Source organism: Tympanuchus pallidicinctus, unplaced genomic scaffold (assembly GCF_026119805.1).
Source record: "Tympanuchus pallidicinctus isolate F22 unplaced genomic scaffold, pur_lepc_1.0 scaffold11, whole genome shotgun sequence".
NCBI classification, from domain to species: Eukaryota; Metazoa; Chordata; class Aves; order Galliformes; family Phasianidae; genus Tympanuchus; species Tympanuchus pallidicinctus.
Window position 1 is genome coordinate 9,092,127 of NW_026294627.1, and position 23,398 is coordinate 9,115,524.

The following is a 23,398-nucleotide window of genomic DNA, read 5'->3' on the forward strand; positions in this document are numbered from 1 at the left end:
CTTTTTCTTTTTCTTTTTCTTTTTCTTTTTCTTTTTCTTTTTCTTTTTCTTTTTCTTTTTCTTTCTTTTTCTTCTTTCTTTTTCTTTTTCTTTCTTTTTCTTCCTCTCCTCTCCTCTCCTCTCCTCTCCTCTCCTCTCCTCTCCTCTCCTCTCCTCTCCTCTCCTCTCCTCTCCTCTCCTCTCCTCTCCTCTCCTCTCCTCTCCTCTCCTCTCCTCTCCTCTCCTCTCCTCTCCTCTCCTCTCCTCCCCTCTCCTCTCCTCCCAGGAATAAATTAACAATTACTTTGTATGAAATCTACAGAACTTTATGTCAACATTTATTACCATGAAATGTGGAAGAAAGCTTAATGCAAACTGAGCTTTGGGAAATGCGACTACTTAACTGATCCTATCCTGATGATAAGGAAATATCAAATGCATTATAAATGTTGACAGAATGATCAGCCATATAAAAGAGGTCATCCAATACCACATTCCACGTTGTTTACCAGTTTCATAAGTCAGCTTAAAGTATTAAAAATACATACTGTCTTGCACAGGAAGCTCCTAATCCTTAAAAATGTGGTGGCTGTTATTTGATTTGCCTTTTAGAGATCAATATCACAGCACCTAAGGCAAGATTGCTGGGAGCAGTCTGGTCCTAGTTTTCTGCCCAGCATCCCATCTGAACTGGCTGTGCAAAGGCTTTGTTGTTTCATTAAAAGCACAGAACCATGCCCACACATGTCTTTTTGTTACCTAAGCATCTATCTCCCCTGCAACATTCTGCTTCAACAGCTCAACCAAAGAAAGAGGACAACAGCCATTCAGCTAGTCTTGGAAAATAAGGTTGTTTTTTTAATAATTGAGATTGTTTTGCTCTTCTTGTAAATCATTGCAGCAAAAGGGACAGTCGTGCCAACTGTTTCACCTTGAAGTCTTCTGTGGATCTTCTACAGTTCACAGGAGACACGCTCATCACTTATCAATAGGTAAAAAAAGATCCCCTCAGTCTATGACCCAGTTGTGCTTCCAGCATTGAACTCCACCATCTGCAACAACGAGGGCCTACTTGAATGAGAAATGCCTTCCAACACTACCTCAACTAAGACTCCTAAGGAACAACTGCAAAAAGGCTTCTTGAGAGGAGGAAGGAGTTCTGACCCTGTGCCAGGAACTTGAGCGGAGAAGTGAAATTTAGGACCAAATCCAGGCCAGTGGTAAAAGAATGTATTGATCAAAGATGCTGCACTCCCCTTGTGGCTCGGTTTGACCTGTTAGCCTCTGCCTCCTGTCTCTCCCCAGTACATGCATTCACCCCAGCAAGAAACACAGAAAGTAACAAGAGTACTTAATAGGCACTTCCAAAACCTTCAGCTTAAACCTGCAGTGTCAGGACAGGCCATGTGTACTCCGTCAATAGTTTTACCTGTGTAAGTAGCATAGGCAAACATGTTACAGGAATTTGGAGGCAATTAGCGAGATTTAAAAGCTTAGAAGATATTCCTATGAAAAATAGGAAAGTTTTTGTAACAGTCCAAAGACTAACTACAGATCAAGAGGGTATTTAGCAAAACTGAATTGAAGTAAATTAAACCCTAATGGAATGATAAACAGCACGTAAAGGACACAATGTTTGTTCGGAAAAGAAAAGGCAATGACTTAAGAAAGGTGATAATGAAATATTTAGGAGATGTGAAATGTTAAACACCAAGGTTCCAATCGATTTATGGTTCACAGAGACTGGCTGGAGTTTCAAGAAGCAGAGGAGGAAGAGACATGGGGGTGAAGAGCAGTGGCTGTATTTGCAGACTGTTGTAATGATCATGTATTTTTCCCTGAAATACTATGACTTGTCAATTGTCAGTACTGATGAGATGCTGCAAGAGGTTAGAAAAGTCATGTCTGGTTATGCTTTACAGCTCTTCCAATATTTCAGAAGTCTGGAAGAAAACTAAAGGCTGAAGTCATTTGAACAGAACCTAAGTATTTGTTACCAAATGTACTCCTGAATCCTGAATTTTAGTCTGAAAGCACACTAGAATGACAGAACGAGAATGGATAAAAAAAATAGTTAAAAAATAGAGACAACAGGAGATCATCAGTTGGTTAGAGGAACCCCAAATGCCTTACTCTCTTGGACTTGCACAGATCGTCATGCTGTCGCTTTTTCATTGTTTTACCTTTTGCTGTAGCATCTTGATGATACTTTCTGAGAAGTCTGAAGGAATTCATAAACCAAGAAAATGTCCAGAGAAGGTGAAGAGAAAGATTTGGAAACACTCAACCACCCAGCAAGGAATGCCTCAGGAGCTGGAAAAGGTCAGTGCAGACAGAGGGGCCCAGAAGTCAGGGATAAAAAAAAGGCACCTAAAAGCTAAAAAAACCCCAAGCCTTTCAGGTACTGCAAAGCTTACAATACGATGCTTTAAAGGAATGTGAGAAAAGGCAGGAGGAGTACAGATGAGGAGTGAGAAATGTTTGCACAAATAGACAAGTCAAATGCATAGAGGTGTCTCTGAAGAAAGTGAAAATAAGCTTTCTGGCTTTTTTTTTTTTTTTTTTGCCTCAGATTTGCAAACAGAACATTGTGTAGCACAGAGCATCTAGCAAAAGCTTGGCTTGTGCAAAAAGATTTAATTTAGAAAAAGCAAGGGCCCTTAATCTCTGTAGAAAGGAATAAAGCTCAGAACAACATAACAGCCTAAGCCAACAACATAACAGGCCTAAGCCTAAGGGCTTTTTATGTGGACTGTGGACAATACTAGATTTTTTACAAAGGAGATGACATTGCAATAGGGTTTGTGTGTCTCAAGAGCTATCAATTCTGCACCAGATACCATCACTGTACAGTTTAAAGTGTAGCACCGAGCAGCATTCCTCTGATCGTTGGAGAAGCAGAAAAAGTATGTGAAGAACAAATCTGCTTACAGGGAAGGGATAAAAGAAGGGAAGAGAACATGAGAGCCGTGCCTTGGCCTGTCTGGAGGAGATGGTCTCAGTGGTGGTGCCCTGAGGAGAGCTTCAAGTTTGCACACCGCAGCCTTTCAGCTCCTTCGTCCTGCCCATCCAAGGCAAATCCCTGCAGCTGAGCATGCACGGTGGTTTGTGGCTCTCAGCAGCAATGCCATTGACTGAGCCCCTCGGTGCGATCCCCTGCTGTGCAGGCTCTCTGAGGAGCCTTGCAGCAGCACGCAGTTATCCTGATGACAGCCTTCTTCCAGGGACCGTTGGCTTAGGCTCGTCACTGACTGCGATGCCCCGCAGCTGATGAAGGTGGTCCTGGTTGTTCTAGGCAAGAGCCCATCCCTGCCAGCTATGCATGACATCTCCCGTGGAGGTTAATCATGAAAGGACACCAAAATACTGACTGGTATTTCTGACCACTCTGATAGATAGCTTTCAGTGAGTGGGACGGAAGTGGATTCGTTACAGTTAATGCTTCCTATATGCCTTATTCCCTCTGTGAATCAATCATTTACTGTGTGAGTTCATGCAAACAGAAACAGCACTGAAAAATGAGCAGCTCTAGGCCTCTCAGAGACAACACACATTCTAAAAGTCCTCTTTTTTCCTACAGCAGCCTTGCGCCTGTTTAGAGTAAATGGTTATCCCTGGCTTTGTAACATCAAAATTAGAAAAACTCTGATGAACAAAGGTACCACAACCATCAGTAAAGCAGTCTTCCTTTGGCTACACTGTGAAAATGACTCCAAGCATTCCTTGACTATCACAGAGATTTGCTATTGCATTGCTTTTGTATCCTGCAGATCCAGGATGCACCAAGTGTGGGTAGAATCAAAAGCTGCTCTGCCAACTTGGGCAAGGGAGCCCAGACATCTGGAACAAGGCCTCACCAAGTCATGGAAATCCTGAATGCCATATAGCTCCATAGCTGGGTCTCTTAAATTCTATCTCTATAGGTCACTAACATGGTAGGCTTAATTTGCTACTTATCCATTTACCATGTTGATCACAGAAAAGAAAACAGTTCCTTAAAAGACCTTTAGGATCATAGAGTTGCACAGATGTGAAGGGGCTTCTGGATCACACAGTCCTGGCCATGCTGAAAGCAGAGCTACCTTCTGGACCTTGCCCAGGCAAATGTTGAATACCCACGATGATGAAGACTCCATAACTTCTACAGGCCTCATTCCAGTGTATGGCAGCTCCTATTTTTTCCTTATGTGTAGCCAATTTCTTGTTCATTGCCTCTCATTCTTTTGTTCTTCATCTCCCAGAGAAATCAGTAAGTTGTCTGGTAGAATATAACTGGGAAACTTCGAATACAGCATGAATGGAGCAAATGTATAAATATGATTGTCTCCAGATCACACAAATTGAGAAGGAGGAGATGAAAACTATATAAATGACAATGCACTTGAGAAATGCCAATCTCTGTTTTTATGAAGATTGCAGGCCAGAGGCCAGTCACTAGTAGGGCTCCCCAGGGCTCAATATGAGGGCTAGCTCTCTTCAAACTTTTTATGAATGACCTGGACAGAGGAGTCAAATGCATTCTCAGTAATTTTGCAGAGGATACCAAACTGGGAGGAGCTGCTGAATCCCTAAGGGGTAGAGAGGCCTTACAGAGAAATCTCGGCAAATTAAGGGGCTGGGTGATCACAAGCCACATAAGAGCAAGTTGAAGAGCAAGTGTCACATTCTGCACCAAGAATAAGACAACGTGAGATACAGGGAACTGGGGGATGAGAGGCTATAGAGCAGCCTGTGGGTAGAGACCTGGGGGTTCTGGCCGATGGCAAGTTGAATGTGAGTCAGCTGTGCCATGGAAGCCAAACGGGCCAACTGTACCCTGGGGTGCACCAGCACTGCCACTGCACAAAGGGAAGGGGGTTGACCCCTCTGTTCTGGGCTACATGGTCTCACCTTGAGCCTTGTGTGCAGTCCAGGTGCTGCAACGTACAAAGCACATAAAGTTATTAGAGAGTGCCCAAAGGAGGGCTATGAAGATGGGGAAGTATCTACAGGGCAAGTGGTGTGCGAGGTGGAGGAGGTCACTTGGTGTGCTCAGCCCGGAGCAGAGCAGGCTGAGGGGAGGCATCATGGAAGCTGCAGCTCCTCGCAGGGAGTGGAGGGGCAACGCTGAGCTCTGCTCTCTGTGACAGTGACAGGGCTCTGAAGCAATATGGTGGGGTTGAAGCTGATCTCAGGGAGCATCTGGACAACGCTCTCAGACATTGGGTTAGGATTTTGAGTGGTGCTGTATAGAGATACCAAGAGAGGAGGTAGATGCCTCATCCCTGTATACGTTCAAGGTCAGGCTGAACCTGATCTAGCTGTAGGTGTCCGTATTCATCGCAGAGGAGTTGGACTAGACGACCTTTAAAGGTCCCTTCCAACTCAATGAATTTATGGTTGCATGAAACATGAGACCTGTTTTCCAGCTAAATTCCAAAATTCATCAGTGCATACTCAGAAACTCTGACAATCTATTTAGGTGTCAAAATATGGAACCCAACATACCTTAGAAAATACTGGACTGGATAAAATATTGTATATTTTAATAACTAACGTGAAACCTTTCACCTTTAGAGCACGAATTAACGGTGAATAGAAATAAACACATCCAAAAAGATGCGGAGTAAACTGCTGTGTAAGATATCTCAGATGGCATACTGGTTCCTAGAGGACAAAAGACCACATAATTCTTGGTACTAATCAGTTCCTTTCACCCTTCATAAGTTCCCCTTTCTGTCAAAAGCCTTAGCTAAGAAACTCTGAGTCAAAAGTGCTCAGAGGGAACTCAGCAACTTCACACTCAGAAACACTGATCAAATAGTCAATTATTGATGTACTTCAATGAAACTTTGCTTGCTTATTAGAATAGACTTATTTGGTAAATACATTATTTATTCTCCTGTAATTATTAGGAATAAATAGTATAATTAGTATGCAAGTAGGAACAAGTATTTGTAACCTATTAAAATATTTGAAAAAATACAAGGAGATTTCTATTCAGAAAGAAAAATCCAAACATATTTTGTTTGCATGTACACTTCTCTTTATGCTGGTCTGTATGAAACTCTGCCTGGGACATGGACCAGATGTATGTACAGATGAATTAAGTCTTTTGGTCATCGATCCCTTTTGCAAGGACTTAAAAAAAAAAAAAAAAGAGGTAGGAGAGTGTTTTTTCTCCTTCCTCAAGTGGAATTCAAATTTCAGGGACCCCATGTATGCTAATATTTGTCTGCACAAATGTCCTCAATGCGTAAGTGACCCAAATTTTCTGTTGCTGCAAACAGATGCACAGGGCTGACCTGTAGCAGTGTTTTACAACGAACCAGCCCTGAAGCCTGAAATCTGGATTACGAACCAGCATTTACTGGAAGTGTGGATTGCAGCAGGAACTTTTGTTGGATGCCTATTGCAACAGACGCCTTGCTTCTTTTTAAAGCGCCTCTAGTGTGGCAGGCTTTTGCTAAGAGAACACAATGGAGCTGGCAGGAAAGCAGGAGCTCTTCACCATCTCGGAAGAGCAGAACACCCCAAAAAGCAGTCCTTAAGGATACCGCCCTGCTAGGTGGCTGGCACAGTGAATTAACGAGGGTTGACTTTTCCCTCCATTTTCAAAGATAGTAAGTAACAAAATCTGGCAGGCTGAAAAGCCCCTGCTCCAAGGAGAGAGACAAAGAGGCAGGGCTGAAATTCATCATGTCAGTTTAAAAAGGCAGAGTTTTGCATTTACACAATATGCCCATTCTTGTTCTCCTTGACTCATGGAAAAATATTGAACATCGGACAAGAATGTAGGAATGCGTCTGGTGTCTGATCTCCACAAAAATCTCAATGCAGTTTGCATTCACATAAGAAATAAAGAGCAGCTGCCCAGGCTCCCTTGATGTGTTGAGAAAATAACAGTAGCGATAACAATATCACTATAATAATAGCAGTAATATAATTTTTAAAGCCTGATGTGTCAGTAATACAAATAAAGGACAAACCTAGGCTCTCCAAGCCCTTAACACAGCTTGGAACAGCCTGTCAGACCACTGGCCTCTCACAGGCACCACAGACTTCTCCCTGCTGAATGCATCCGGAGCCACGGTCTGTTTTCCCGGATTGCAGAGGTTAAAGCTTTTTTACTGCTTTTTTGCCTTCAGATGCCATAATTGTTGCAGTGCCTATATTACCATCTATGGCAGACAGCCTGTGTGTCTGCCAACTGTCAGGCAGCCTATTCATCTCCTCCAGTTGCCTTTTGCCTACTTTCTGCAGCAGAAGAATTTCCCTCCACTTGATTTCATGGAATTCTGTTCTTGACAACATTTCCACTGCTCGTTTTTAAACACAGCCTTGCTTCGAGCCTGGGGTGCATGGGAATCTGTGTCCCCAAAAAGCAGGAGTTCTCTGGAAAGGAGCTGAAAGCTTGTGGGATGACAGGAATCGGGAGATAGTAAATCACTGGGGGAGCATGAAAAGAGGATGACAGCTATGGCCAACCCATGGCTCCTATGTGCAGGCTGTAAGCTATTGTCCTGGCTCTGGACAGCATCACATAAATGGCAGTATGGGGCTAGAGGCTGCTGGATAATCCCTTGCTGTGGGCAGAGGAAGAAGCAAAGGAACGGAATAACCACGGCCTGCATTGATGGGCTACTTAGAGATCCCCAAATACACCCTCCTCATTTCTGTCCCACAACAGAGAAGTGGTACTTGGCTACTTATCCTCTGCTTAAACCCCACTCTTCTTTCCCCAGTTCTTCTCATTTGCCCAAGGCATATGGTCTGTGCCTGTCATGTGAACTTTCACCATTCCTGATCTGGGTGTTCCTGGAAATCCCCCCAAGCACCCACAACCATCTTTAGGCACAAGCGTATCTGTAAGCCATCCAATACTATAAAACTCAAGGTCAGGCTGGACAGGGCTCTGAGCACCCTGATCTAGCTATAGGTATCTTTGTTCATTGCAGGGAGTTGCTCCAAATGACCTTTAAGGGTCCTTTCTGACTCAAATCGTTCTATGATTCTGTGATTCTATTCTACCATTTTTCAAAGCCTGCTTAGCAAGTAAGACTGTGGAGGAAGACAGGATGGGCGGGCTCTCATGCTATACTGTCCAGATCCTACAGTCACAGCCCTGTTCTATACCATCCGTTTCCTATACTAAATATACTTCTATTTAAGAGCCTCTGAAATCAAGAGGCAATTTGCTTTTTGCTCCCCAGCACAGCGTTGGTCTGAAAAACTGCAGAACTGCCTATTTTCTGACCCACAGCATGACCTGGTGACACACAGGAGGTGGAGGGAGGGTCAACAACTCTTCCAGACCTCATGGCAGGGATAAGATACATCATTCAGTTTCATGGGGCTTGTCAGATTGGTGTGCTTATTTTACTTCTTCCTAGGTCAGCTGCAGCTCATAGCCTCCTTCCATAGGCTGAGGAGCATCTTGAAACTTCACTTTAAACTCTAAATCAACAGGATCAGTCTCACAGCCAACAATTACCTGAATCATGTGTTGTTCTCTCTCCCATCACTGTCTTAATAAATCATCTACAGAAAAGAAACAGCATCTTAAAAAACCTCCCTCACATATGCCAGCTACAAAGCCCATAGCCAAAGGCGCCTGTTTACAAACTCTGCAGCCCCTCTCCCCTCTCTCTGAGGGCCAAACCTGGAGCTCCTGAAATCAACAGCATGACCGTCGTAGACATCAGTGTGTCTTGGATCAGGCCCCAGCTACTCCAAAGAAGAGATGGGCTTTGCAGCCCATCCAGATGGTTAACAGCTTTAGTATACAACCGCTGCCTTATTAAATCTACAGCAAATTAAATGAACGCTTAAGATACTCAACTGAAAGTGTTATTGACTGAGGTAATTAAACTGAAATACCCAATTAACCACACCAGAATAGGAAATGAATATATCACGGGTGCACCTCTCTGTAGTGTCTGAGCCAATCAGATGTTGTCTACACCTTAATCAGCACTGAAATAAATGTTAAAGGCTGCTGCTGATAATTTAGAGATGTGTTTATGTAGCACATACATATACATGTGCATATATGTGAACATATGTATATATAAACAGACACATACTGATATTTAAGTCTTCTGTCTGGGCTTTTAGTCTTATGCTGGCAGAGCCATAGTTTTAATTCCAGGTCAGCCATCATCTTCCAAGATAAACTCACACATTATTAAAACATCTAAATCAGAAGGATTACAAATGTCCTGCAGTGGATTTTTTTCTTTATTAAGAACATTTACATGAAGGTGTCTGCAGTTTTAAAGCCACTTCAGACTGAGGCCAAAGTGAATGTTTGGCAACAAAACAAGAGCGAGCCTTTTTTTTCTCTCTGTTTAGCCTGTACTGTCTGACTACAGTCACCCCAATGCAAAAGTTTACTTTTAATTAAGATATCTAAGCATTCAAATTCATAGTCTCTCTCTCTCTGTTTTTTCAATAAAAAGTGAAAAATGTATCCCATCAAAAATGATACACTTTGCCCAAATGTTGGTAAGTTGCAGGGATAAATCTTCACTCCTTTACTTTAGGCTCTGTGGAAGGTGCTCAAGTGACCATAGTGGTAGAGGTATCCAGACATGAAGTGGTCTCCTTGCAAATGCAGGAGAGGACTTGGATATGGCCACCAATGTGCTCAAGGTTCTTGTTTTGGTCTTTGTTGGGAGGGGAATTTGTTCTCCACAAACCATGAAACTGCAGCCTTGTAATAGTAGCACTCAGAATGGCAAAAGGCCAAATTGGGTTACATTCATTCAGCTCTACTGAGTTATTTGGGTAGTAATAAAAGGAGTTATTTTTAACTACTTCATATCCCAGCCTCACAGACAATAACCAGATAGTGCCTATGAGACTGCAAGCTTTGATCCTCACCTCAGGATCCCATAGATCCCAAGAAAACACAGATGTGAAAGAATGGAATACATCTCCCAAATAACAGTATTGAGGTTTTGAGCAGACAGCACATTTTCTTCAGCTTCCTTAGCCATCCCAGTCACCCTGGTGTTACTGTTGGCATTGTCATAGCTTACCGTGGCATGGTAAGCAGCACCCATTTCTGCCTGGCACCCAGCTCTCATGACAATCTCTATTGGCTTCAGTGTGTTGCAGGTGGATTTCCTTAACCAGGCTAAACCCTGGGTCCTCGTGAGATTGTGTTCAGAGGGCATGAAAGCAATATTCAGAGGGTTTGCCACCCAGACTGTGGAGCTGGGAGGACAGGCTGCCCAGAGAGGTTGAGATATCTCTCTTTCTTTGACATATTCAAGACCCATCTGGACACCTAACTCTGTGACCCGCTGCAGAAAACTTGCTTTTAGCAGGAGGTCCCTTTCAATCCCTAGGATTCTGTGATTCCATGACCCTACCAGAGCTCTGCAGCATTTGGCAGAGGCTGTGCTGGTAGCATTTCTGTAGGTCTCTTTGCTTTGATTGTGTCTCCATTTTGACCACTTCCATGTGCTTTCTGGACCAAACTGATCTCTTATATTTCTCTCCTCGTAAGTGGAATTGCAGCCCCCATGGCCCTCTGCCACTGTTTATGCTGGCAGAGATCAGTGAACACTGGCAGGCAAAGTTGGATTCACAGTGAGAGAGCAGTAAAGGAAGAAAGGGCACACTGTGGTCCTCGGTGCTCTCCTTGCAGTTCAGGATGCTGGGCTGGAGGCAGGTTTGGAAACACTTAAATCTTTGTTAAGTATCAGTTCCTTCTTGATGGAAGATACTCAGCTGGCCACAGGAGCACAGCCCCCTGAAGTATTCTGTTCATCTGAAAACACTTCTGGATACGTTGTTCTGCCCATACTACCTTATGAAGCAGAGGTTGGATGGCCTTCTCAATGCTGTGTACAAAGCATGTGCTGGAACAGAAATGTCCCAGGCTTCAAAATGCTCTGACAAGTTCTAGCTGCTGGCAAGGCTTTTGCCAGCCCTTCTTTGTTCTACTGCAGAGATAGGCAGGAGGAATGAGGCCCCCACTGGCCAAGGTAGCCCACTTTCATGCCTTGAGATGGCCAATTAAACCAGCTCTTCACTGAAGTCAGTACTCCTATAGGGCCCTGAGGCTGGATCTTGCTACACCACAGCCTACAAGAAGAACCTGAGCCTGAGTGCTTGGCAGCTCTTCAAAATGGCTCTAAGTTATAAAGAACAAATTGTAAGTTCTCATGTAATGTCCCTGGCAGAATCTAAACTTGTAAAAGAAAGGCCCGTGCACATCATCCCCACTCAGGAACTGTGCAGTGTTATTTTCTGACCCCAGTGCACTCTGACATACCACAGAACTGAGCAGGTTGAACCTCACTCTCAGACCGAACGACAAATCCCAACACCAGCTACTCGCTTTCTCTCCTGCTTCTTTCCGCCGCTGCCTAACACAAAGCAACGTCTCACTCCGCTCACCTAGATCTAACAGAATGACATCCAGCTTAGAAACCACTTCAAGTACAACAGGGAAATCACAGTTGAGAGCAGACAGTGCACTCCAATCCCCATTTACCTGCTCGGCACCGCAGCCCTGAGCTGCCTTCCAGCCCCTGCCTGTCTGCAGGGCTGCAGGAGTGATTTGTTTACATACCGGAGGAAAAAAGTCATGTCAGGAAAATTCTGCAAACAGCTTCACTCCATTCTACTTTTGCATTTTTTTTCCAGCTTTTAGTAGTGCCGAGTTGAAAGGAAGCACAGCTCCTCCTGGGCCTGAATTCTCCTCTGCTGGTGGATTATTTATTAAACGGCAATGGTAGGCTGAAGCTGTTTTCACTTAAGAACAGTTCGTTCAAAGCCTAATGGAGAAGAAGAGTTACCATAGTTACCTATGCAAGCCCCCGGCATGGCACAGTTGCTTCTAGAACCTGAGTGTTTAGGTCAACTTGCAAGTTGTTCAGACAGCTCAGCGATTTGCTATCTCATGCACGAGAATCGCAGTTATCGAGTCAGGAGAAGGAGCGCAAGCAGCAGGCAGGGCTGTTCCCCAGCCGTGCTTTTGCTGGTTCTGGAAGCCTGTGGGGTTCACACCAGCTGGAAGTTCTGAGGGGGTATCTGGACAGCTGGGGAGGAGTATAGAGTAAGAACACATTTAGATCTTGGCACCGGTTTTGCCTGTCCAATCCAGCCCATCATTAACAGCTTCTGTACAACACTGTTCTTCCTCTAGGAGCTGTAAAAATGAACAAAACCTTTGTTCAACCTAAACTTCCTTTCCTTGTCAGCCGTTCCTGCAGACTTTCCATCCTAGTGGTCCTATTGTTTCACTTGGAAATGTCAGAGAGCTTCACAGCATGCCCGTTTTATAAGGAATATATTCCATTTTAGGAGGCCAAAATCGTACACTGCGTTGTTCCATAATTAATTTACTTTAAAGTTGCTTGGGCTCAGTATGGCTCGTCTGAAATGGTCTTCCTTCTTTCTTTTTTTATTTTCTTTTTCTCTTCTAGGCCCCACATCTGCATTTAGACTGGTAGCTGCTACAAGCATTAGCTTTGCACCTGAGCAAACAGGATTGCTGAGGACAAGACGAACTCTTTTGTGCAGGCTGATTTGGACACTGGGCATTCCAACGAATGGGCATTTTGCTTTTGAACATCCATTACTGGAAGCAGCAAAACAGAGTAAATGCCCTGATTGTATCATCTGTTAAGTGGGTCATTCCTACAAAGGGGACTGGAAAATTGGCGTTACTACTCTGTTTTCTTCATTTTTCCTTGCTGTAGTGTTGGAAGCAGCAGAAGGGAGAAGGATGTGCGTGGAGACTTAATTCTCATGAGAACTGGGGAATTTAGACAATCCACAAACTGCCAGTCTTACATCCCCACAGAGCCTAGATTTCCATATTCCTCTGTCCACTTCTCCTCTCAGCAGCTTTTCATCATGTCTTCAGGACTAAGCACGCCCCCACCAGCCGGGATAATTGTAATTTAATTAGGAAATAGACGATGGAAGCACAAAGAAAAGTGTCCACACGCATTGGTCACTTCTATCATTAACAGCTTAAGTTTTTCAAGACCACATTGCTGTTTTCAAGACCCTCTTGCTGAGGGACTGTAATATGGGATGGATAACACTGCTGATTCAGGACCAGAGACTCAGAAGGATTTAGGCCCCTAAATCCTACTCAAAACCAGGGGGGATTAAGTGTCAAAGCTCAGCAGCTGTCTAAACTCCTCTGGAAGATCTGAGGCTGAGTTATAAGGTGTCCACTCAAGCACTCCTGCTTGCCTCCACTTGCCTTTCTGACCATATGGCTGACATGTTTTTTGGAAGATAGGATTTGTGAACATAGTGAAATTCAAATACAAGGCAGTAAAAGGGAACAGGGAACACAGAGGAAAAAAAAAAGAAAAAAAAAGATTAAGCAAGAAATCAAGGGTGTAAGGATGTTATGGCAAGGGAGAAAGGCTAGTGGAGGAAAAGATGATGATGAGAAAGTTGGACAAGGAAGGAAAGGAATAATTTAAAGGACATGGGAAAAGAAGGAAATGACCTATCTAATAGAATGAGGAAGATGAGAATGATGTTGACAATGCATAATTTAGTCTGAGACATATTAGAAACAGAAAACATTGAAGGAAGAGATCTGCAACAAGATCCTCAAGAACTGAAAAAGAAAGTTAAGAGTGAATGAATGAAGGAATAAAGCATGGGAGGCCCTGAAACGTTGTATTACTATATTGTGGAGATCTTCAGTGCCTTCAAATTTTAAGGGACAGCTTACTGTGAAGTGCTGTCATTTGTGAACCTCTGCAGGGTGCACCTACATTGTCATCCACTCTTACATATGACCTTTACATCAAAATAGCATGTTCCCGTGTCTGTGATTAGCACAGGGAGAATATCCAGAAATAAGCATGGAAGCTCACCATGCTATTTCAGCCTTGGTTGCTGAGGGTATCTGCCCTCCACAGCATTGGAGTGGCAATGCACTGCACCAGGCTGCCCAGGGAGGTTGTGGGATCACCATCTGTGGAGGCATTTAGAAATGTGGAGATGTGGCAGTGAGGGCCATGGTCAGTGGGCAAGTGGGGATGGGCTGATGGATGGTCCAGATGATCTTAGGCGATCTTCTCCAACCTCAATGATTCTACCACTTCCCTCCTCACCCTGACAACACTGAGATAATCCCAATCAAATCTGACAGACCAGCAGAAGTCTCACAGAAAAAAAAGCTCTTACATTGTTGGAAAATTAGCAGCTGGGAAGAGGAGGTGCAGACAAAGGAGATGCTTGTTCAACCCAGCCATGTTTGTTGAGCAGAAACTGGCACTGTGACAAAATGACCCAGCTGGCATCTGACATCTTCTACCTGGTGAGGATGTTACTGGATGCAGGAGGAGCTGGATGCTTCTTGTCTGGTAGGAAGAGGGGATATCAAGAGGCAAAGGATTCAAATCTGTAAGAAACCCAGCTTCTTTTTCTGTTTCTTTACCGTCTCCATTTTCAGAAGTAAATTGCCCTTGGTGATTTGAGCCATAAAAGCTTTTGAGTCATCTTCACTATTTAGCTGTGAAAGATGAGACGGTTCAGTTCAAATCACTCATCTGAAGGCACGCTAAATAATTAACAATATCTGGTCTGCAGTGCTATTTACCATCCCACAGGGCCGCTGGTTGTATGACCTTACAGCAGGCTGACTTTATGAAGAGTACTCCGGAGGAGAATCTGGCTTGGCCACAGGCTTACACACTGACAAAGCTTCTTAAGATAAGGAACTGTAATTCAATGTTAGGCTAATCAATACATGTGGTTCTACAGGTAGTTTGTGCTGGTTCTATTGGGCCTCAAATAAATTGAGTGACTTAAACAATGGGCAGAACTGCAGAGGAAAGAAAGGGAATGTAGCATACGTCAATGCCAAAGCCTGAATGCATTCATATGATGTAGTAAACTAAGGTCACTGCCTTTGTTAAGAAAATCTTGGCAAATTACATCTGCTGCAGAGGTCAGGCAATTATGTTCACAAGGAAACACAAACTTGCATGTTATTTAATGTTTCCAGCCTCTGTAGAACAGTCCTACGTCAGTTTAAATATACAACATCCCCGATGAGTAATAGATACTGCTGAACACGCGGCTTTCTTACAAGCTCAGTTCTAACAGTGGTAGAAACATTTATGGCAAAGTTGTGCTTTCACTAAGAGCGACCTCTTTGAAGTGGAAAAATGTTGAAACGACTCAAAATCTACTTCTTTACTTCTTTCCAAGTTTTCTATTCTGTGCTAGCTTTTATTCCACTTTGTTTTGAGTTCATCATTTCATTCCGGAGTTGCCAGTGCTCTCAGCACAGGTCAGCTCTCTGCTCTCTGACTGGCCAAGCGTTCTTCATCACGAAATCTGTCACATAGCAAAAAGATAAACTAGCAGATAATCACTAAATGTTATGGGTTGGCAACAGAAGCATACTAAAATGTCAGATCAGTCAGAATCTTGCAAAACTAAACACTTTTCCAGGAAAAAAGAAGTCTGTATTTTTCTACTTTTATCTCGATTTAGCTGAATTGCTAACTATATTGTGCAGCTTTTGGCTGAGAACAATTTTGGCATGAGAAGGATAGACGGTGGCAAATACAGCACCCATTTTTAAAAAGATTGTACGGAAAATGCTTATAGCAAGCACAATATCTATATTAAAAAACCTGAATAGCTTTAGGTGACACCTGCACAGGCAGGATATATTGGAGAAGCCGAGCTCAGCTTTTGCGAAAGAGAATTGTACTTCACAACTCTAATACAATTTTCTGGAGGAGAAACCACGAATAAGAACAAGGGAAATTCAGTTGACACAGCTTAGCTGGAAAGCTTGTGCCCAAGGGCACTCAGCAAGGTGACCTGTTGGAGGTGCTTAATAAAGTGAGCTGCTGCGGGGTAGGAGGGAAGGTCTTCACCTTGCATTGGTTAAATGGGAGGGTGGAATGGTAAGAAGAAATTTTCAGTTTTCACAGGGAGACTTCCAGTGACTGGGCGATAGAGGAGCAGATGGAATTCTGTGTAGACAAAGTGACAGAACACTGGAGCAGGCTGTCCATAGAGGCTGTGGAGTCTCCTTCTCTGGAGATATTCAGGACCTGCCTGGACATTTCAACCTGAGACCTGCTATTGGGAATCTGCTTCAGCAGAAGGTTGGACCAGATGATCTACAGAGATCCCTTCCAACCCCTATGGTTCTGTGATTCTGGGAATTATGAAATTCAACATATGGGAAACAATCCTTACTCTGTCTAAAGTAATGGGCTTTAAACTCAAATTTACCTCTTGGGAATGAGATCCCAAGGTCAGAGCTATAATGACCATCTCAGTGATGAGAAGTGCAAGTGCTCAGACAAGCCAGATGCCAGCAAAGGAACAGAGAGCAAAGCAAAGACGCATCACACTGCTGCTGTTTAAATTATTCATGTCTCAAAAAAATCCCCACCAAAACACACACACACACACACAAAAAACAAACAAACCCCAAACTAAACAACATATTAGAATGAAAAGTATAAAGAAAAGGACAAAAAGGACAGCCAAAGAAAAAGCAACACACACACACAACACATAAACCAGCAGGTTCCATAAAAACATCAGTTTAAAGACGAAGCTTTTTCAGCTAAGGAAAAGAAAGATTGAGGGGGAATATGGAGTAAGTGTATACAATGTGTTGTGTGAAGAAGTTGAACAGCGATCAATGAATCTTCCAACTCAAGAGTTGGAGGGCATCATGTAAAATGAACACACAGGAAGGAAAAAGCAAACAAGGAGATCCTTTTTGAAGCATAGCTATGGGGTTATTTTAAGCAAGGTGTCATGCATGTTAGCAGTTTAAACGAATTCAGAAAGCAACCAAACGAATTCATTGAAGGAAAATCCATTCAGATTATTAAATGCAAAGACACCATTTATTGATGCTTAGCCAGAGATAGATGGAAGCTGAGAGAGAATCCTGGGAAAATCTAATGTACACTTATCTGATTATTATGTTTTTCCCTAATGACCACTATGAGTGACAAGATACAGAACAAAAGAACCCTTTGTTCGTAGCTGGCCCACACTTGTTTCTAAATTGTTTTCTAAATTTTTGAGTACTCTGAAATTTTAAGTCACCACATTTTTATCTGTGTACAATAAGAAAAATTTCCTTTTGGTTAGCTTTGTTCATTTCCAGCAGCTCTCAGTTCGGCAGTAAAGATTTGGAATGTACATTGGGAAGAAACACAACAAATTTTTTAGTTTCTCATGTCTTCTAGCTTGCAAATGCTATTTAATATATATCCACAAAAGAGCCAGAAAAACTGAGCTTTCACATTGTGGAGACCATTGGATGTTAGTGAACTATAACAGCTTTAATGAAGGGATCTGTTCTTGATGACATCTTAGTGGATATTTACAATTCCTTGAACAAGGCTGGTTTACTAAGTAGCATTCCTTCAGTTCATAAAATCATAGTCTCTGATGAAGACAATGAGAGATATGTGTCCCCCATCTGGAACACAAAAGACATGCAACTGGTTCCATACGCCAAAGGAAGGCCTCATGTGCCTACTTTTGGATAAAACACCTAACTTCAGAAATGTCCCAAGACAGGCACAGAATCTAAATTTAGGTTCACCTCAGCACAAACACATTCTCAAACTGTTTACAAGTAAGCTCCCAGACTCTCCTCCCGCCATCAAGCCCAAATTAACTTGTCACAGTGTTGAAACAAACTACTAAAAACCATAAGCACTGGTCTGTTATGAGTGTCTGCACAGATCTCAGGCTGAGTTAACAGTGGTGCAGTATCCATGTTTTAGAGATCAGCTCAGCCGCATCCTTCAAAATAAGATGGAATGCCATTTCCCCTGGGTGAAATCCATTGACACTGATGGATTTGTTGTTACTAGAAATCCCAGTGGGGCTGAGATTTTACTTCCAGCACTGCAGTTTTGAGAGCAGCAAATGATTTAGTTGTAATTGTGTAATTCTGAAATGGAAGAAGGGAATGGGTGATCTAAGAGCAGGTTTGTCATTCCCAGCCTCTAAACACTGACAGGTTAAAGCCTTCATTTAAACTCGAAGCATAGGTGAAAATAGATATTGCTGTTGTGTGATAAAAATAAGCATGTAGCTTGACCTCTTCAGCTGCAACACGATAATCTCCTACCCTTCCTATCATGCCAATGGGCTGCAATACTCCATCAGTGCTGGCCAGGACAATATGTTGGCTGACAATGATCACAATTCTTCCCATCACTCAGTCTGACTTCTCTACCTTTCTGGCTTGGCCCTTCTAGCCCCTGCCCTCCCATGACAAGTGAGACCCAGGCCTTGGGTTTTTCTCCTCCCAGCTCCTCTGCTCGCCTGTTTTCATCCTTCGTGCCCTCTGTTTTTCCTGATAAAGCTAGCAATGCCGCACTTGTTTTGTTCTCTGCTGCTGCCGAGAGCTCTATTTTTAATCACAATTAATGTGGGGGACAAAACAAAGCCTAACTTATCGCCTGCCCACATTGTTTGTAAAGGGGCTGTTTTGTCTGAGGCATGCCTCTGGCCAGGCAGCTTCTCAACCTCCTCTGGAGTCAAGCAATACTCAGTGCTCATGAAACTCCTGCCAACAAAAACTACATTTTGGGTTTACTTATATACTGTGTTTTTTATCATTTGAGGCCTTCAACATGTTTACTGCTTCTCTGTTCCCTGCAGCTTTCAACACCAGGATCCTCATACTCCCCATGAAGGTGCTTGGCACAGTGTGGATGGCCGCTGGGGACATGGTCTGTTTGTCACTTCTGAGACCATCCTGGACCTTTGGGAAAGAGTCCATTGTGAATAAAGATGTCTTACAGAGACCTTGGCAGAACTCTGCAGTTCCTCTGCTGACCATGGATTATTTTGCCCACCTTGATCACTGTAGACTTCCAGTAGGTGATCACAAGGATGCTGACGGATCATGACAGCACCCTAAATTAATAGCTCCTGCTAGTTAGAGCCCACTTCCTCTGGTGCCAAGTGCTTCTCAATATGCCCCCAAACATTCTGGCTTAGACGGTGCATTACAATTGAAGATGGACTTCACAGAATCACAGAATTGTAGGGGTTGGAAGGGACCTCCAGAGATCATCGAGTCCAACCACCCATTCTTCCCCCCAACTTCTTGTAATTTAGTACAGAGCTCCCTTCAGTTACAGTGTTTGAATGTAATGTATGAAATGGTCTGCCTGTGGTGAACGGCCTTCAGAGTCCTTCAGAGTTCACCACATGGGCAGACAACTTCGGTGCGGCATCACCTGAGTGGGCAGCTGCTGCATACCCTGTGGTGACCTCAAGAGAATAACATTATTTTCTTTGGATCATTTTTAGGATTGATTCCTAAACTACTTGTTTACCTAATTTAAAGGAACTGGTTACATTCCAATTTTGCACACAAAGAAGCAGTAAAACCATCTTAATTTCAAAAAACATTTGCTTATCAAATGCATTTTTCATAGACAAGATATTTGTTGAGCATTAATGTATCAAAGAAGTTGTTTGTGCCTATGCCAACAGCCAGTTTTCCCTGAAGAACTTAATCTATTTCAAATATTTTGAACCCCCACTTTCTGCTTCATTTGGTAAATAATTTCATTTTTCTTCCAAAAGCAAATCTTCTTTCATCAGATAGCAATTCATATTATTGCAACCTCTTGGAACAGAGGAATGCTACTGACAGAATGAATACTTAGCCACAGAAGTCATTTTATTTTTTAGTTATTTTGCTGCAGTAAAATGCTAAATTTGCACATTTTTAACTAGCATATGTGTAGGTGCACTTTTTGCTTAAACTGTCAAACCAGGTTATGTTCTCTGAGCATGCTTAACTAGTCCTCGGGGTTATTTTTTCTCACTTGCTTTTAATACACCAAAAGGAATTCGACTGAAGGTCAGATTTAGCAAACTTCCATGTGTGACACTGAGGTACGTGGGTTATTGGGCATGTTAGTGGTGTGATGGTTTGATGGTTGGACTAGATGATCTGAGTGTTCTTTTCCAATCTTAATGATTCTGTGACTCTAGGAGTCTATGTACTTGACTTTCTGTACATTCAGGTGACCTTATGTACATTAGTAGCACATTCTAAAGGCATGTGAAAAATGTACACTGGAAACTTAATTAAACTCAGTTTGTGCACGACACTAAATTAGGAGAAGCTGTTGACTCCCTCAGGGGTAGAGCTGCCTTGCAGAGAGATCTTGACAGACTGGAGGGCTGTACTGAGTCTAACAAGAGCAAGTGCCAGATTCTGCACCCGGGATGGGGAAACCCTGAATATATATATAGACTGAGAGATGAGAAGGTGGACAGCAGCCCTGTGGAAAGGGAACTGGGGGTTCTGCGGCTCCTCAGGGCAGTGGGCACGGCCCTGAGCTTTTGGAGTTCAGGGAACATTTGGAGAACACTCTCAGACATGGAGTTTGAATGTTGGGTGATCCTGTCTGGAGCCAGGAGTTGGACTCGATGATCCTTGTGGGTCCTTTCCAACTCGGGACATTCTATGATTCTATGAAGATATATATGATGATGCCATATTATTAACTACTTGCAGCTGCACTATTAAGAAATAACATTATCAGCCCCAGAAAGACTGAGGTTGGTTACTAAAAAAGTTAGGGACTAAGCTGTCTACTTAGTTTGAGTTTGTGTTTTATTTGAGCAAATGAAGTGAATAACCATGTGTGCAAATGATCAGACATGCTGATTTGTGTGTGATTACTCAAGTCAAATGTTTAATTTGCATAACTGAATGCAAATTAGGTACAGAACTGCAGGCTAATGTGAAGCATGCCATTTGGCGCCTGACAGTTTTAAAAATCAGACTCCAAACTAAATGAGATCAGTGGAATTCAGCACAGCAGATATGTATTATTTGATTCTGCTTATAATTATTTGCCAATAAGGGAGGGTGACATGTAAACAAGCAGCAAAACTACAAGTCTGCTTCGTTTTCTGTTTCTCCAAGGGAAAATGCTATTCTGAGCTTCCAGTATATTCCTTCTCCCTTTATATTTCATATAAAAATCTCTGACAAAGAAAAGCTTATGACTTTACAAGGATATGTGAAGGCTCCCTCGGAAGAGATGTTTTGTTGTTTTTTTGGAAGTAGAAGTTTTCCGCTGTACGTGGTCTTCAAATTATTTTTAGCTTTGTTTGTTTACAGTCTGGAATGACATATTCAATGTGATTTGATGTTTCCTAGTATTCTTGATCCACTCTTTTCCAAGGGAAGCAGTGGAAAGTCTTCGGCGTAGTAAACTGAATGCAAGACCTCGTACGAGGAAAATATTTGTAGAGAACAATCTGACACGGACTGAGAGCTGAACTAGATGATCTAATGGGCATTACAAATGATTCATAATAGCAAAGTGGTAAAATGGCAATTCTAATACTATTTACGAATGCAGCAAGTTGGGGTTTTTTGTTTACTGAAATTCTGACTGACTGAAACATACAAGAAAGTTCACTAACTGCACAGGATGCCCCTTTGTGATGGCTATAGGTTGGCTATAAACCCAAACATCTCATAGGTCAGGCTTGGGATCAGATAAATAGCCAGGAGGCCAAAGTGTGACTGAAGAAATCTTAAACTGCAGCCAATGTATTTGCCATCTTATATTTGCTGTCTTACATTTGAAGATGTAGTCCACTAGAGACTGTCCCTGAGCATGGAACAACTGCTTGTTTACAGGGGGAATGCTGAAAGAAAGGTACCCAAAGCTCTTACAATCAAGGAGGCAAAAGATACAGAGTTAAAAAACAGAAGAGACCTACCAGCCCCAAATAACGAGATTTTGCATGCCCAGTTCATGATTTATTAGGGACAGAGGCTGGCAGTGCTCCGGAACTGACTCATGAACATTCTGCTTTCTCAATCAAGGGAAATAGCAGCAGAGGGAAATGTCAGAGATGCCTTTCATTTGTCCTCTCTTCTGCATGTGGAGTCCACAGAAGTCCCACAGTGTTATGCATAGGGAACCAAGGCTGGAGAGACCCCATGGGAGATATCACACATGGATGGAGGACTGCCAATTCACCAGCCAAAACCAAACATCTGTGCACGTCTTGTCTAAACGATAGTTTTGGCTGTGCCACCACTGCAAGAGCAAACATGAAGGTACTTTGGACAAAGGCATTACTGCTTCCCCTGTTGTACTGTCTCAAATTTGAGTATGTTTTCTCAGCTAAAACCTAGAGCCAGAAGATATAAAAAACTTCTGTTTAACCAAACTTACTACAAGTATCTTGTACCATCACTTTGCATAATGTAAAAACCTGAAAGAGAAGCAAGTGTTGGTGATGCATGATGGAATAATACAAAAAAGATCTTCTGTTGAGCTGCATGAGCCTTCCTCACACATTCACCACGGGTATGCATTTCTGGGAGAACACTGTGTGCTAGCCTGCAAATCTCACTGCTTTTGCTAAGGTGAAACAGAGCTAACATCAAGGACATGGATTGTTTTTCATTGGCAACAGAGTAAGCAAGTCTGATCCTGAAGAACCAAGCTATTAACAGCCCGGAGAGAGAGAGATGCAGATATGTCAGAGAGCAACTAACACTAATTGAATTGCAATTCATTATAATTCAACTAAGAATTTGAGGCTCTGTCGATGTAAGTTCACTGACAGATTCATGAAGATCAATATATATGTGCATAGATATATATCACATTGGTGTGCTGACTGATTTGTCTGGATTCATCTTCCATCCATTGCAGCTCATTCTAATTCTGTCCGTGGCTGTGGAGCTTTCTTACCCATCTGCTGTACCCCATGCAGCAACCTACAGACTAACAAAGTCAATCCTCACCCTTCTCTTTCATAAAACAAAACCGAGACGGAAGATACCAGAATTCAATTTAAGAGCAGTTTCTTCAACCTTATTAAACCCATCATGGATATGCTGTTTCTCCTCCTGTAGGATATATCTACATGAGTTCAGACTCATAATTCAGCTATCACAGCTAGACAAGTTGGAATGTATCAGCTCAGTCCCGACACTTCTGTCTGTGCATGTTTATGTGTATCCAAGCGCTTTCATAGACCTTAGCAAATGGGATATAATTCAAATTATCTTAAACTCAATTATACTTCAATGACAGTGGGCTGTGCTAAGTTCCATTTCCATGTATCTGTCAAGAATTGAGAGTGTGCACATAGACAGTCACCACTGGCAATCAGAAGCAAGCTAGTTGAGGGTCTGAGCTCTACATACGCAGAGGCTGCAGACGAGGTGTTGGTTGACAGAGGTCAGATTTTTCTGACTTTTCTTGGTGACTACTTTATTCTTTTCTCAGTGATATTACACAGGTCTTCAGCATTTGCCAAATTTCAAGCACGGATTTTAACATCACTTACAGAAAAAAACAAAATTTTTTTGGCCAGGAATTGTTGACTGACGGAGCTGAATGCTTTCAATGGGCTTTCTTAGGATTTAGAGCCTTTAGGG

General features: G+C 42.7%; 1 protein-coding gene across 1 annotated transcript in view; it reads right to left on the reverse strand.

Annotated features, from left to right (window-relative positions):
* The window catches only part of MAML2 (mastermind like transcriptional coactivator 2), a 209,714-nt gene that overhangs the window by 72,984 nt on the left and 113,332 nt on the right, over positions 1–23,398 (reverse strand). The gene's annotated exons all lie outside the window — the stretch shown is intronic.